Source organism: Aptenodytes patagonicus, chromosome 4 (genome assembly GCF_965638725.1).
Source record: "Aptenodytes patagonicus chromosome 4, bAptPat1.pri.cur, whole genome shotgun sequence".
NCBI lineage: Eukaryota > Metazoa > Chordata > Aves > Sphenisciformes > Spheniscidae > Aptenodytes > Aptenodytes patagonicus.
In genome coordinates this window covers 9,693,875-9,706,190 of record NC_134952.1, presented here as the reverse complement: position 1 = coordinate 9,706,190, position 12,316 = coordinate 9,693,875, and the positions used below count along the sequence as shown (strand labels likewise).

Here is a 12,316-nt window from a genome sequence, read left to right as displayed (position 1 = left end):
CAAGTAATTGCCAGTTTCTTGATGAATCCATAGTAATATTCATGAGCTGTTGGGGTTTTTTTGGCTCGATGCAAGAACATTGGTATTGTCTTGAATGAGGTATTGCCAACATACAAGTAAGGATTAGGATTTTTGGAATGTGTTTAGTGTATTCAATGGATCTGTATCACAGGCAGAACGGAGTTTTAATCCAAGGTTTTTCCATCAGTCATAGGAAAAAAAACAATTAAAAGATAATTCTTACCTTACCCCAATAGTAGATGCAGTTTCCAGGAGATCCTTCTCTCTCTTGTTCTGCCAGTTTCTCTCTGTATCACTGTCCTGCTAGTATGTTAATGTTGATTGGTTTGATCTCAATTCGTTGGCATCTTATATTTGGTGCAAAGCTGTCAGGGCAAGTTTATGGCATTGGCCAACAAAAGCAGCACATCTCTCTCCCTAGGAAACAACTACTAATTTTTCTTGAAATTAACCTTGGTTCTTTACATCTTACTGTTTTCCTGTGTAAGCTTCTTTGGGGATAAGCCAAGGCTGCTAATCCACTTGTAGTTTGGAGCCATCAGGTATGATGTTAGCTTTTCCACTTCAGTCTGATAATTTTTTTCTGAGGAGGAATGACATGTCAGCAGAGGGCTACCTCAGCAGCCTGGTCCTAGGGGACAAATGGGGGGGAATCAAGTAGCAAGAGCTTCCATGAATGAACACATCTTGTAGAATCATAGAGTCATTAAGGTTGGAAAAGACCTCTAAGATCGAGTCCAACTGTGAATCCAACACCACCATGTCCACTAAACCATGTCCCTAAGCGCCTCATCTACACATCTTTTAAATACCTCCAGGGATGGGGACTCAACCACTTCCCTGGGCAGCCTGTTCCAATGTTTCACCACTCTTTCAGTAAAGACATTTTTCCTCATGTCCAATCTAAACCTCCCCTGGTGCAACTTGAGGCCATTTCCTCTTGCCCTATCGCTTCTTACTTGGGAGAAGAGACCGACACCCACCTCGCTACAACCTCCTTTCAGGGAGTTGTAGAGAGTGATGAGGTCTCCCCTCAGCCTCCTTTTCTCCAGGCTGAACAGTCCCAGTTCCCTCAGCCGCTCCTCATAAGACTTGTTCTCCAGACCCTTCACCAGCGTCGTTGCCCTTCTCTGGACACGCTCCAGCACCTCGACGTCCTTCTTGTAGTGAGGGGCCCAAAACTGAACACAGTATTCGAGGTGCGGCCTCACCAGTGCCGAGTACAGGGGCACGATCACTTCCCTACTCCTGCTGGCCACCACACTATTTCTGATACAGGCCAGGATGCCATTGGTCCTCTTGGCCGCCTGGGCATGCTGCTGGCTCATGTTCAGCCGGCTGTTGACCAGCACCCCCAGGTCCTTTTCCGCCGGGCAGCTTTCCAGCCACTCTTCCCCAGGGCTGTAACGTTGCATGGGGTTGTTGTGACCCAAGTGCAGGACCTGGCACTTGGCCTTGTTGGATCTCATACAGTTGGTCTTGGCCCATTGATCCAGCCTGTCCAGGTCCCTCTGCAGAGCCTTCCTACCCTCGAGCAGATCAACACTGCTGCCCAACTTGGTGTCGTCTGCAAACTTACTGAGGGTGCACTCAATCCCCTCATCCAGATCATTGATAAAGATATTGAGCAAGACCGGCCCCAAAACTGAGCCCTGGGGAACACCGCTCGTGACCGGCCGCCAGCTGGATGTAACTCCATTCACCACAACTCTCTGGGCCCGGCCGTCCAGCCAGTTTTTGACCCAGCGCAGAGTCCACCTGTCTAAGCCGTGAGCCGCCAGCTTGTCTAGGAGAATGCTGTGGGAGACAGTGTCAAAGGCCTTGCTGAAGTCCAGGTAGACCACATCCACAGCCTTTCCCTCACCCACTAGGCGGGTCACCTGGTCATAGAAGGAGATCAGGTTGGTCAAGCAGGACCTGCCTCTCATGAACCCGTGCTGGCTGGGTCTGATCCCCTGGTTGTCCTGCACATGCCTTGTGAGCACCCTCAGATTGAACTGCTCCATAATCTTGTACTTCAGAAGTATTTTGGCATAGCTAAGCCATCTGCTGCACAGAACTGAAAAGTTCTGGGAAGGGAAAGGAATGTTTGCATACGTTGGTTCCTGGCTATACTTTACCCTTGTAGAATTGGTGTTTTTACTTTGTGTTCATGATCTCACGTGGGGCTGGGCAGCCTTTCTCTTGCAGAGGTGTAGTGTCTTTGGATATGACACTTTAAAACTAGACTGGATCCTTAATGCTCAGTTTTCAGAGGAATGTGGTGTGATTTGGCTGTACCAAACTTTGTTTTTCCTTTGGACTGCTTGGCGTTATGCTTTTTTCCTCTCTCTTCCTGCAGTGCTGTGGCTTTTCATGCCTAAGTGAGATTTTTTTCTTGGCACAAGCTGACAGACAAACCTAAGAAATAGTCTGAAAAAACTACTTTTGACTCTTTTCCCAGCTAGGAACTGCGCTGATTTTATGAATGGGGAGAAAATCCTCAGAGCGCGTTATCCCAGTCTAAGTGGCGTTTCTGGCTAGGCTGGATAAGGGTCTAGAAACTTCTGCATGGACTCAGTAAGTCAGGTGGGAATATGAAGCAATAAACTACCAGCTTAGGAGGCCCAGATAGATTTAATTTCTCACTACCAAGCATGTATATTCATATCCTTTCGAAGTATATAAAAGAATATTAGTGGCTGGGATGGTAAATTTGTGATAATCTGTGATTGAGAACTAAGAGCTTTATAGAGCACTGAATCCAGACTTCTTTTGGCTTAAGGGAAAGGGGCACCCCATGTTCTTTAAAAAACCAAAGAAAAGATAGTAAAATTTTAACAGTACACTGCCCACTATTCTCTGTATGTCAGTGATGCTCTGACACTTAGGATGTGTCTCTCCCAATGAACATCTTATTTATCAGTTCCTGTACAACACACGTATTTAGTGGAAGGCCACTTTTTCGAGTGTGTAACTTTCTGATTATATTGTATTTTATGGGATTATGCAAACTGCTGTCTCTGGTTAGGGTTGTGTCTCCCTCGAGAGTCAATTCATATCTCGTTTGCTTGTTTGTTTTGAGCCTTTCTAGTAATTTTGAGATAACTCGAGAGAATCATACAAAGCTTGATAAAACCATATGTAGCGACATGTGATGGAAAATGAAGAGAACTGTACTGGTTTTTGTTTTGTTTGGGTTTTTTTTAAATTGCAAATTATTGTGTTTCATCCAGCTAAAATGCTGCCAGGGCCTTAGACAACCTCTTGTAGCTGAGGTCTTACCATGATACCAGACTCGAATGTCTTAACTGAAGAGGATCCTGTTATGATAAGAGATTTGAACTTTGTGTGTGTGTTTGCTGTAGGATTTCCAGTTCCCAGCTGTGGGCTGGCAAGGACGGGGTTATCCTTAATATGTAAGTACCTTGTGCACAAAAATATTTCTCATAGTCAGATACAGTGAATATATACCATGTTTTATTATGGCTTTATTCATTTTTTTTTCCTTCAGATAAATGTAACTTATTTCTCTCTAGACTAGACATGCTAGCAACAAAACAGCCTTGGGGATAATAGCAGTTTTTGGGGTGAATATCCTAAGCTTGGCTAGATTACTGTGAATACAGGATGTTAACCTTGAGTACAATTCTGGTTTTTGGCCTGATTTTAAAAATTGACACATAGAAAATACATATTTGAAATAAATTCTGGTATAAAGTGCCATAAGTATCTGGTTTGTCTTATTCCCTCCGAAAGAAATCTGATGTTCTGGGTCCCATTCTCAGTTGGCATGTTGCTTTTCATGAACTGTTCCTCTCAATGTAAATACTGTTTTTCAGGAAGTAGCTTACCTCCAGCTAAAAAGACTCGCTGGAGTGTTCCTCGATATTTTACTTTGTCACGTCCTTCACAGCATGAATGCCTTGGTTCTTTGAGGAGCAATGTGCTTTGTATTAGCAGGGTGAAGAAGATTGGAAAATGGAAGAGTGGTACAGAAAGACTTAGAGGCGCAATGGAGGCAGATGTGCTTCATACATGCAGAGAGAGATGGTTCAGCGAGCAAGGAATACCAGTCTGCCAAAACAAATTCGTATGTGCTGTGGCTGCACATAATCTAGTTGCATCTGGCTTCTAGCAGCCTGAGAGAGACTTTGGGGTGTTCCAGAAAATGAGTGAAAAGCTTGCTTTATATATTCAACAGTTTTGCTATAGTGTTACTGTTAAGCAGTAAGTTTTTATGATAACTATATTCTGGCTCCAGTGGTTTTTTGGGAGCTGACATGGTTGAGTTGGTTTGGTAAGGGCAATGTCTTTTACCAAATTGCGGTCTCCTGCATTGAGCGATGCTTGTGGTGAGGTACACTGAGGCAAGGCTTTATTGTAGCATCATCCATTGCAAGTCAGAATAAATTCCTCAGCATGTGAAATGAAATGTATGAGGGTCACGTTGCCTTCTGCTACAATTCATTGCTGAAGTGTGTAGCAGTGCTCTGCTGGAGAGTTTTCCCATCTGTTGCAGAGGATGATACATGGTAGGAATGTTGAATCAGTGTTGGCCTTGGCAGAATGAAGAACAAAGGAACTTTTCTGTTTAAATTCTGGGTTTTCTTTTTCAAATTTTTTCATGCAGTGTATCTTGCTATGAGTGCTGTAGAACAAGTTTTTATGTAACAATATGTCCAGAGAGAAATTAAGTGTGTAAGAGAAGTTCTCCCACTTGTTCTCTGTTGGGAGTAAGAAGGCTTTGTTGGGCCACCTGGAATACTGGGCTGAGTGCAGGTCCAGCTGGGGCAGTAACCCGGAGCCGCACATGTACTACATGAGAGGAGTGAATGGCACCCTGATAATGGTGGGGTGGCAGACCACAGCCTCATTAGGCTCCTTTGTGGAAATTTGGGGTATATAAGACAAGCTCTTTATGTACACATCTGCTCTTCACAAGTGCTAACAGCTTTGTGCTAAGAAACATACATAATCATTAGGGACTCTAGCAGTCTCCTAGTTTTTCATGTTTTGTCTAATGAAATTATTGCCTGGGAAATGAAGATGTTTGTAATGGGTCTTCCGGTAATTTGGCAAGTCTCACTTCACAGGTAATGTAGTTTTTCCTTTATGGAATAAAATAACTTGCATAGCTTTCTTGAAATTGTCTTTCACAAAGACAATTATATATGTACAAGAGCTGTTAATGTAATTTTCGTAATTCAAGTTGCTTCATTTACTCTAGGATTTATCTTGTTAGGAGGCCTGCATTCATCATAGCTTTAGAAATTAGCTTTGGGATTTGATGCTCAGAAAGTTACCAGTGAGGAGAAGGGCTAGGTTTACTGTGGAACTCAAAGATGCTTTTCGAAGAGGTGAGGTTTGTGTTGGGCTTATAAATCCATCTTTTCAATTACACCTTTCCTCTATTTGTCCTATTCTCAACACTAATACTGAGTTTAGTTTCTGTCTTAGCCTGGGTGCTTTTGTTTGTGCTTTTTTGTATCCTGTACTTCAGATTTTTATTGCCTTCCTCGTCGCAGTACTTAAGGATTCAGTGACGTGTTAAACAATGACTATTATATTTCACACGTGGTTTTTATGTAATTTAAATGCAGAAACTGCCTGTCTCAAATTGGTCTTTCTGAAACAATCTGCATTCATATACTTCCCGGAAATTAATTTTTGCCATAATTTTTTGACAGATTGTTTTGCTATATGTGGAATAAATATATAAATGCATATCCGTGAAATGAGTTGTCATGTTGTTATCAGTTGGTACTTCTACCATGTTACTGCAATTACGCACACACCCTGTAGTTAATGTCCTTTCCTTTGTCTTAGGTTGTATTGGGACCTGAGTAGTCCTTAGACTGTTGTAGGTACTGACATGAACAATTGAGCAGTAGCTGCTTGAAGAGTAGAAGTATAATGCCAGCTTGATTTACATTGTTATGTTTTCAGTCCATTTCAAAAACATAATTATGTTTTGCTGAATATAAATAATCTTTGATACCCCTGCAAAATATATGCATATCCCCAAACTTAATCAGTTCCAGGCTATATTCTTCTACCTGTCATCTCCAGTTGATAACTTCTCGACTTCCTTTTTCTCTCAAATAAATAAACAAAAAAGTAAATGAATAAAAAGTTTCTCAACATATACTATAATTATGGATGTTAGTCATGATTTTGAACGGTGTTTGTGTTTGCAGCACAATTTTGGGATGTAGTAACATCATCCTCTGAAGTTAATGTGTCTTCCTGAACAAAGCCTTTCATTGGATATTCTATTTTAACCTAACTTGTAATTATTTTCTAGGTATATCACTAATCATTACAAATAATATAAAAATTATATAAAGGAAAACAAATAGCAGGTACAAAAAAAAATCTGAGTTACGTTATATTAATATACTGTATATTTGCAGTTTAAAAAAATCCTTATCAGTCTCCACAACATTTTCTTTGAAAGGGAATGCTGTATTTCACCTATATTTTGAAAAGGAAAAGCAATGTAGCGTTAGAAGTTGTAAAATATTCAATACATGAGGAAACTGTTGCCTGACTAGATAAGCGAACTGCTTGGAGGAATAACCTAAAGCTTTTTACTGTAAGACTTTTCAGTTAATTGCTTTGAGTGTGTTTGCAAATTGCCACAAAAGTACAAAATATGGGTCTCCTTTAAGTATTTCTCCACAGTTGCTTGGGTCATATATATTAAAAGCAGGGTTTTTATGTTTAATAATGCCTTGAGATTTTTTAGATCATCATTGGTAGTCCCTGAAGTTCTGCAGGCATTTGTGGTCTGCAGGCTTGCCTGTTTTGTACATGCTGGTATTGAAAATTAAAGCAGAGCTGTGGCTCAGGTCTGGTGCAACAGTAACCGCTGCTGGAAGCAGCAAAACTGAAAAAAGCTACAGGTACTGGAGCTGAATTTGGATGCAAGGCAGCTTGTCTCTAAGGTAGCAGGTAAGGGCAAAAAAGAGACTTTTAGTTTGGTAGGTTTCAACAGATGTCTCTCACCTTCAGAAGGAAATTGTACCACCATGCTCATGGGAAATCTAGAGGGGTCTTTCTGCAGTTCTCATCTTTGAACTTTTGAATGGAACAACAAAGTATTGATTGGGCTGGAGGGAAGCTTGTCTGGTTCAAGCAAAGACCGCGGTGGGGAAAGTACTTCCAAGTTCTGACCTCCATTTTGTGTTTGTTACACAAAACAGAAAGGCTTCTGTTTTGTGAACAAAACAGAATAATACATTCTGTTTTGTGTATATATATATATATATTTTGTATTATTTGTTATCATATATTGTATTATTGCACATATATATTGCATATATGCAATTATTGTATATTTACAATATATTGTATATTGTACATACATATATGTATGTAATGATGCACTGTATATTATATATATATATAATAGGAAAAAAACTGAGGGGTGGGAGATAACTGTTATTTTTGCCTGTTCTGGAGTAAATTCCCATGTTTTAGGCAAGTAATGTGATCATGTGACTGTAGGCAGGACAGCTGTGTAAGTCAGGCTGGATGCAGCTATTACTATCTTTTTTCAGAGTAGTCTTGAAATTATTGGGAACAATTAAGAACTTTGATTTCAGAAATGTCAGAAAACTTTGACATGTTGATTTTATGTTGATGGTTTTGTTCAGAGAAAAATATTCACTGTTTCTCAGTTGAAAAGCAATGAATAGCTTTGACCCAAGACGGCATGTATGCTGAACCCTCTGTCAAATGCAGTATTCATAGTAAAACCAACTGAACTTTTTAACCTGTTATGCCATTGAAATGTAAACTACAGTTACTCCAGTAGGTGTTCTTCCCTATGGCTTTGGAAGCACTGAAATTCTTTGCCCCATTACATGTGAAAAAAGTCATGAGTTTGCCTCTGATTTTGGTATGGTCCCTAGTTAGTGTTCATTTCTGGAGTCTGACTGGGGTGTAGAGCCTGTATAGAGCAGTGGTGGTAGAGAAGGAAGTTCAGCTCTGGTGGAAGATAAAGGTTACTATTGTCTCCTGATAAAGACCTGCAGTAGGTGTCTACATTGAAATTGAAGTGAATTGTACATGTATGAGTATTTTTGCATTACTTAAGCATGCTTCATTTTTCAAAGATCAGATTTCTCTTTCTTTTTTTGGTGTCTCCAATGTAGTGTTTTTTGATGCTATTATCAAATATAACAAAGCAAAACTATTTTGAATCATTTTCTTGCCAAAACATCGTAAATATTACAGTAAGCATTACTGATAATACATTTCCTTGCTTTTAACAGCAGTTCTGCAATTAATGCCTTTGCCTCTTTTGTCATTTAGCATACTAGAGAAAATACTTGGCAACCAGAAGTTTGCAGAATGCATTTGGGGAGAACCTGGACATGTATAGTTATAATGTGAAAGTGATATTGCTGATCAATAAAGAGTAATAGGCAATAGGCTGTATGTATGATAGCTTTTCTGAAAGCTGTTTTTGGGAATGTTGGAAAAGAATCATTGAATCATTAAGGTTGGAAGAGACCTCTAAGATCGAGTCCAACCGTCAACCCAACACCACCATGCCCACTAAACCATGTCCCTAAGTGCCTCATCTACACGTCTTTTAAATACCTCCAGGGATGGGGACTCCACCACTTCCCTGGGCAGCCTGTTCCAATGTTTCACCACTCTTTCAGTAAAGCAGTTTTTCCTCACGTCCAATCTAAACCTCCCCTGGCACAACTTGAGGCCATTTCCTCTCGTCGTATCGCTTGTTACTTGGGAGAAGAGACCGACCCCCACCTCGCTACAACCTCCTTTCAGGGAGTTGTAGAGAGCGATGAGGTCTCCCCTCAGCCTCCTTTTCTCCAGGCTAAAAAGTCCCAGTTCCCTCAGCCGCTCCTCATAAGACTTGTTCTCCAGACCCCTCACCAGCCTCGTTGCCCTTCTCTGGACACGCTCCAGCACCTCGACGTCCTTCTTGTAGTGAGGGGCCCAAAACTGAACACAGTATTCGAGGTGCGGCCTCACCAGGGCCGAGTACAGGGGCACGATCACTTCCCTACTCCTGCTGGCCACCACACTATTTCTGATACAGGCCAGGATGCCATTGGCCTTCTTGGCCCCCTGGGCACACTGCTGGCTCATGTTCAGCCGGCTGTCAACCAGCACCCCCAGGTCCTTTTCCGCCGGGCAGCTTTCCAGCCACTCTTCCCCAAGCCTGTAGCGCTGCATGGGGTTGTTGTGACCCAAGTGCAGGACCTGGCACTTGGCCTTGTTGAACCTCATACAGTTGGCCTGGGCCCATCGGTCCAGCCTGTCCAGGTCCCTCTGCAGAGCCTTCCTACCCTCGAGCAGATCAACACTCCCGCCCAACTTGGTGTCGTCTGCAAACTTACTGAGGGTGCACTCAATCCCCTCATCCAGATCATTGATAAAGATATTAAACAAGACCGGCCCCAACACTGAGCCCTGGGGAACACCGCTCGTGACCGGCCGCTAACTGGATGTAACTCCATTCACCACAACTCTCTGGGCCCGGCCGTCCAGCCAGTTTTTGACCCAGCGCAGAGTCCACCTGTCTAAGCTGTGAGCCGCCAGCTTCTCTAGGAGAATGCTGTGGGAGACGGTGTCAAAGGCCTTGCTGAAGTCCAGGTAGACCACATCCACAGCCTTTCCCTCACCCACTAGGCGGGTCACCTGGTCATAGAAGGAGATCAGGTTGGTCAAGCAGGACCTGCCTCTCATGAACCCGTGCTGGCTGGGCCTGATCCCCTGGTTGTCCTGCACATGCCTTGTGAGCGCCCTCAAGATGAACTGCTCCATAATCTTCCCCGGCACCGAGGTCAGGCTGACAGGCCTGTAGTTCCCCGGATCCTCCTTCCGGCCCTTCTTGTAGATGGGTGTCACATTGGCAAGCCTCCAGTTGTCCGGGACCTCCCCCATTAACCAGGACTGCTGATAAATGATGGAGAGTGGCTTGGCGAGCACCTCCGCCAGCTCCCTCAGCACTCTCGGGTGGATCCCATCCGGCCCCATAGACTTGTGAGCATCCAGGTGGCGTAGCAGGTCATTGACTGCTTCCTCTTGGATTACGGGGGGTTCATCCTGCTCGCCGTCCCTGTCTTCCAGCTTGGGGGGGCCGAGTACTCTGAGGATAACTGCTCTGCCTGTTAAAGACTGAGGCAAAGAAGGCATTGAGTACCTCAGCCTTTTCCTCATCCTCGATGACAATGTTCCCCCCCTGCATCCAATAAAGGATGGAGATTCTCCTTGGCTCTCTTCTTGTCATTAATATATTTGTAAAAGCTTTTTTTGTTGTCTTTAACGACAGCGGCCAGATTGCGTTCTAGCTGGGCTTTTGCCTTTCTCATTTCCTCTCTGCACGACCTAACAAGATCCCTGTACTCTTCTTGAGTCGCCTGCCCCTTCTTCCACAAGTGGTAAACTCTCCTTTTTTTCCTGAGTCCCAGCAAGAGCTCCCCGTTCAGCCAGGCTGGTCATCTTCCCTGCATCTCTTCATTAAGAAGCATCTCTTCATTAAATAGGTAGTACCATAATTGTGTTGGTTTTTTATATTTACCTAAACAGGCAGCAAACAGGTCTGAGAAACTTGATCTTGCCAGAAGAGACAATATATGATTTCAAATCCTTGTATGAATCACTAATATGTAGTGACTAGAGGGTTTGTGGTTTTTTTTTTTAATTCTCCCTCTCAATAAATGAATATAGAACTGTTCATCTTAGGAAAATATATACCAGAAAAGCATTCGTGTTTGTACTGAACTTTTGCTTAGTTTTTGTGCCTTCTGTGTCTTGATGTAAAAGGAACCTGTTTGGAGGCTGGGGTGGGGAGGGGGGAATAGCTGAAGACTGATACAGCTTATCCAACATGCATGCTGATGAGGAGAAATGGTCAAACTAAAACTGTATGTTGAGCTAGCACAGAAAACAGAAATAGCTGTACAAACCCATTTGTTTCACAGGAGAGATTTTCTGCGTGACTGGGAGACCAAGGACAGACCTTGAGGATATTGTCTGAAAAGACCCAGGAATGCCTAATTGAGCAAAAAGATCCAATTCAGCAGGGGGTGGGAGCAGGGACGCAGGTGAGCCTTCTCCCATGCACTGTCATCTGGTTAGTTTACTGTCTTCCAGCGAATACATGCTTTTTGTGTACTTGAATATATTTTTTTTTTGTTGATGGACTGTTTCACAAGTTTTTAGCATGGTTTAAAGTCCTGTGCAGTCCTGCTGTTGGTCTGTCTGGTGCCTTTCTCCTCTCTCTCTCTTCTTGCCCATCTTCTCGTAATTTTCAAAGCCACTATTCGTGTTCAAGCATGCTTGGAAAAAGGATGCTAATCTCAGTATCAAGTCCTTAAAAGCAATGAAGTTCCTAAAAGTTCCCTAAAATTTTAGGTAGGTCCCTACATAAAAGGAGGTGGGAACTTTATGCGAAGAGAGATGATGTTAAATGCTCCAACTGAAGGATTGTGTCTTGAGTGCATTTGTTTCTAGACATGGATGAATCTCCACAGATAGGTGCTGTGATGAGCGTAGGACAAACATCAACTGAAGCTTGCTATTATCTGGAAAACAGAATAGGAAGCCCAGTTTGACTGATGATGGCACTCAGAAAGCTACTTGTTCATATGATTTAGATGAAATAGTGGAAATAAGATCAAAAGATTTACTTACGCAAGCATTCATTTGAAGTTATTGTCCGAAGGCAGAAGCTGGGAAAAGTTTCTGTGCTGAGGGCCATAAAGGCGGTTTCTTTCATCACTGGGCTTGAACAGATGCATTTCCGAACAAAGTTCTGATGAAATCTTTTTGTAGCAATGATTGATTGTGTTAGTGGTATGATGCCAAGGTAGTTAAAACCTGAACATCTGGCAAGGTGTTCAACTAGAGCCTCCTACAAGGCAAATAACCTTATGTATGAGCAACTTTACACAGATGATTGTGCTTTTATTAAAATACGATACACCTCAGACTCGTCATAAGCAAGTTTGCTGAGGCAAAGAAGAAATGAAGATGCACTTTCAATATGAAGAAACCTAAGGAATGTGCTATGCCTGTTATTACCTGAGAAAGACTATGGAGTAACTCTTTTATCGTCAGCAGGCTTGAACTCGTTGCTGGGTCAGGTTTCCCTCTTGTTAGAGTTTTGTCTATGCCCTGATTAACTAAGGCATTTATTTCATGATCCAGAAGTAAAATGCTGTATATGGCAGATTGTTCAGAACAGGTCGGTACTGAACAGCAAGGCAGAACTGGCTTTCTACCAGGTCCGCTAAGCATGAGCAAAATACTGGAACTACAGACCTGGGAG

The 12,316-nt window shown here is 42.6% G+C and overlaps 1 protein-coding gene across 4 annotated transcripts in view; it reads left to right on the top strand.

Moving 5' to 3' along the window:
• Positions 1–12,316, top strand: part of ZFYVE28 (zinc finger FYVE-type containing 28) — a 174,579-nt gene that overhangs the window by 65,374 nt on the left and 96,889 nt on the right. Inside the window, exon 1 of one of the 4 annotated variants that reach the window (XM_076335811.1) lies at positions 11,023–11,090. The exons of the other annotated variants lie outside the window; for them this stretch is intronic. The gene's annotated coding sequence lies outside the window, so the exon portion shown is untranslated. Of the gene's footprint in view, positions 1–11,022; positions 11,091–12,316 lie in introns of those variants that run through there. 4 annotated transcript variants of the gene reach the window in all.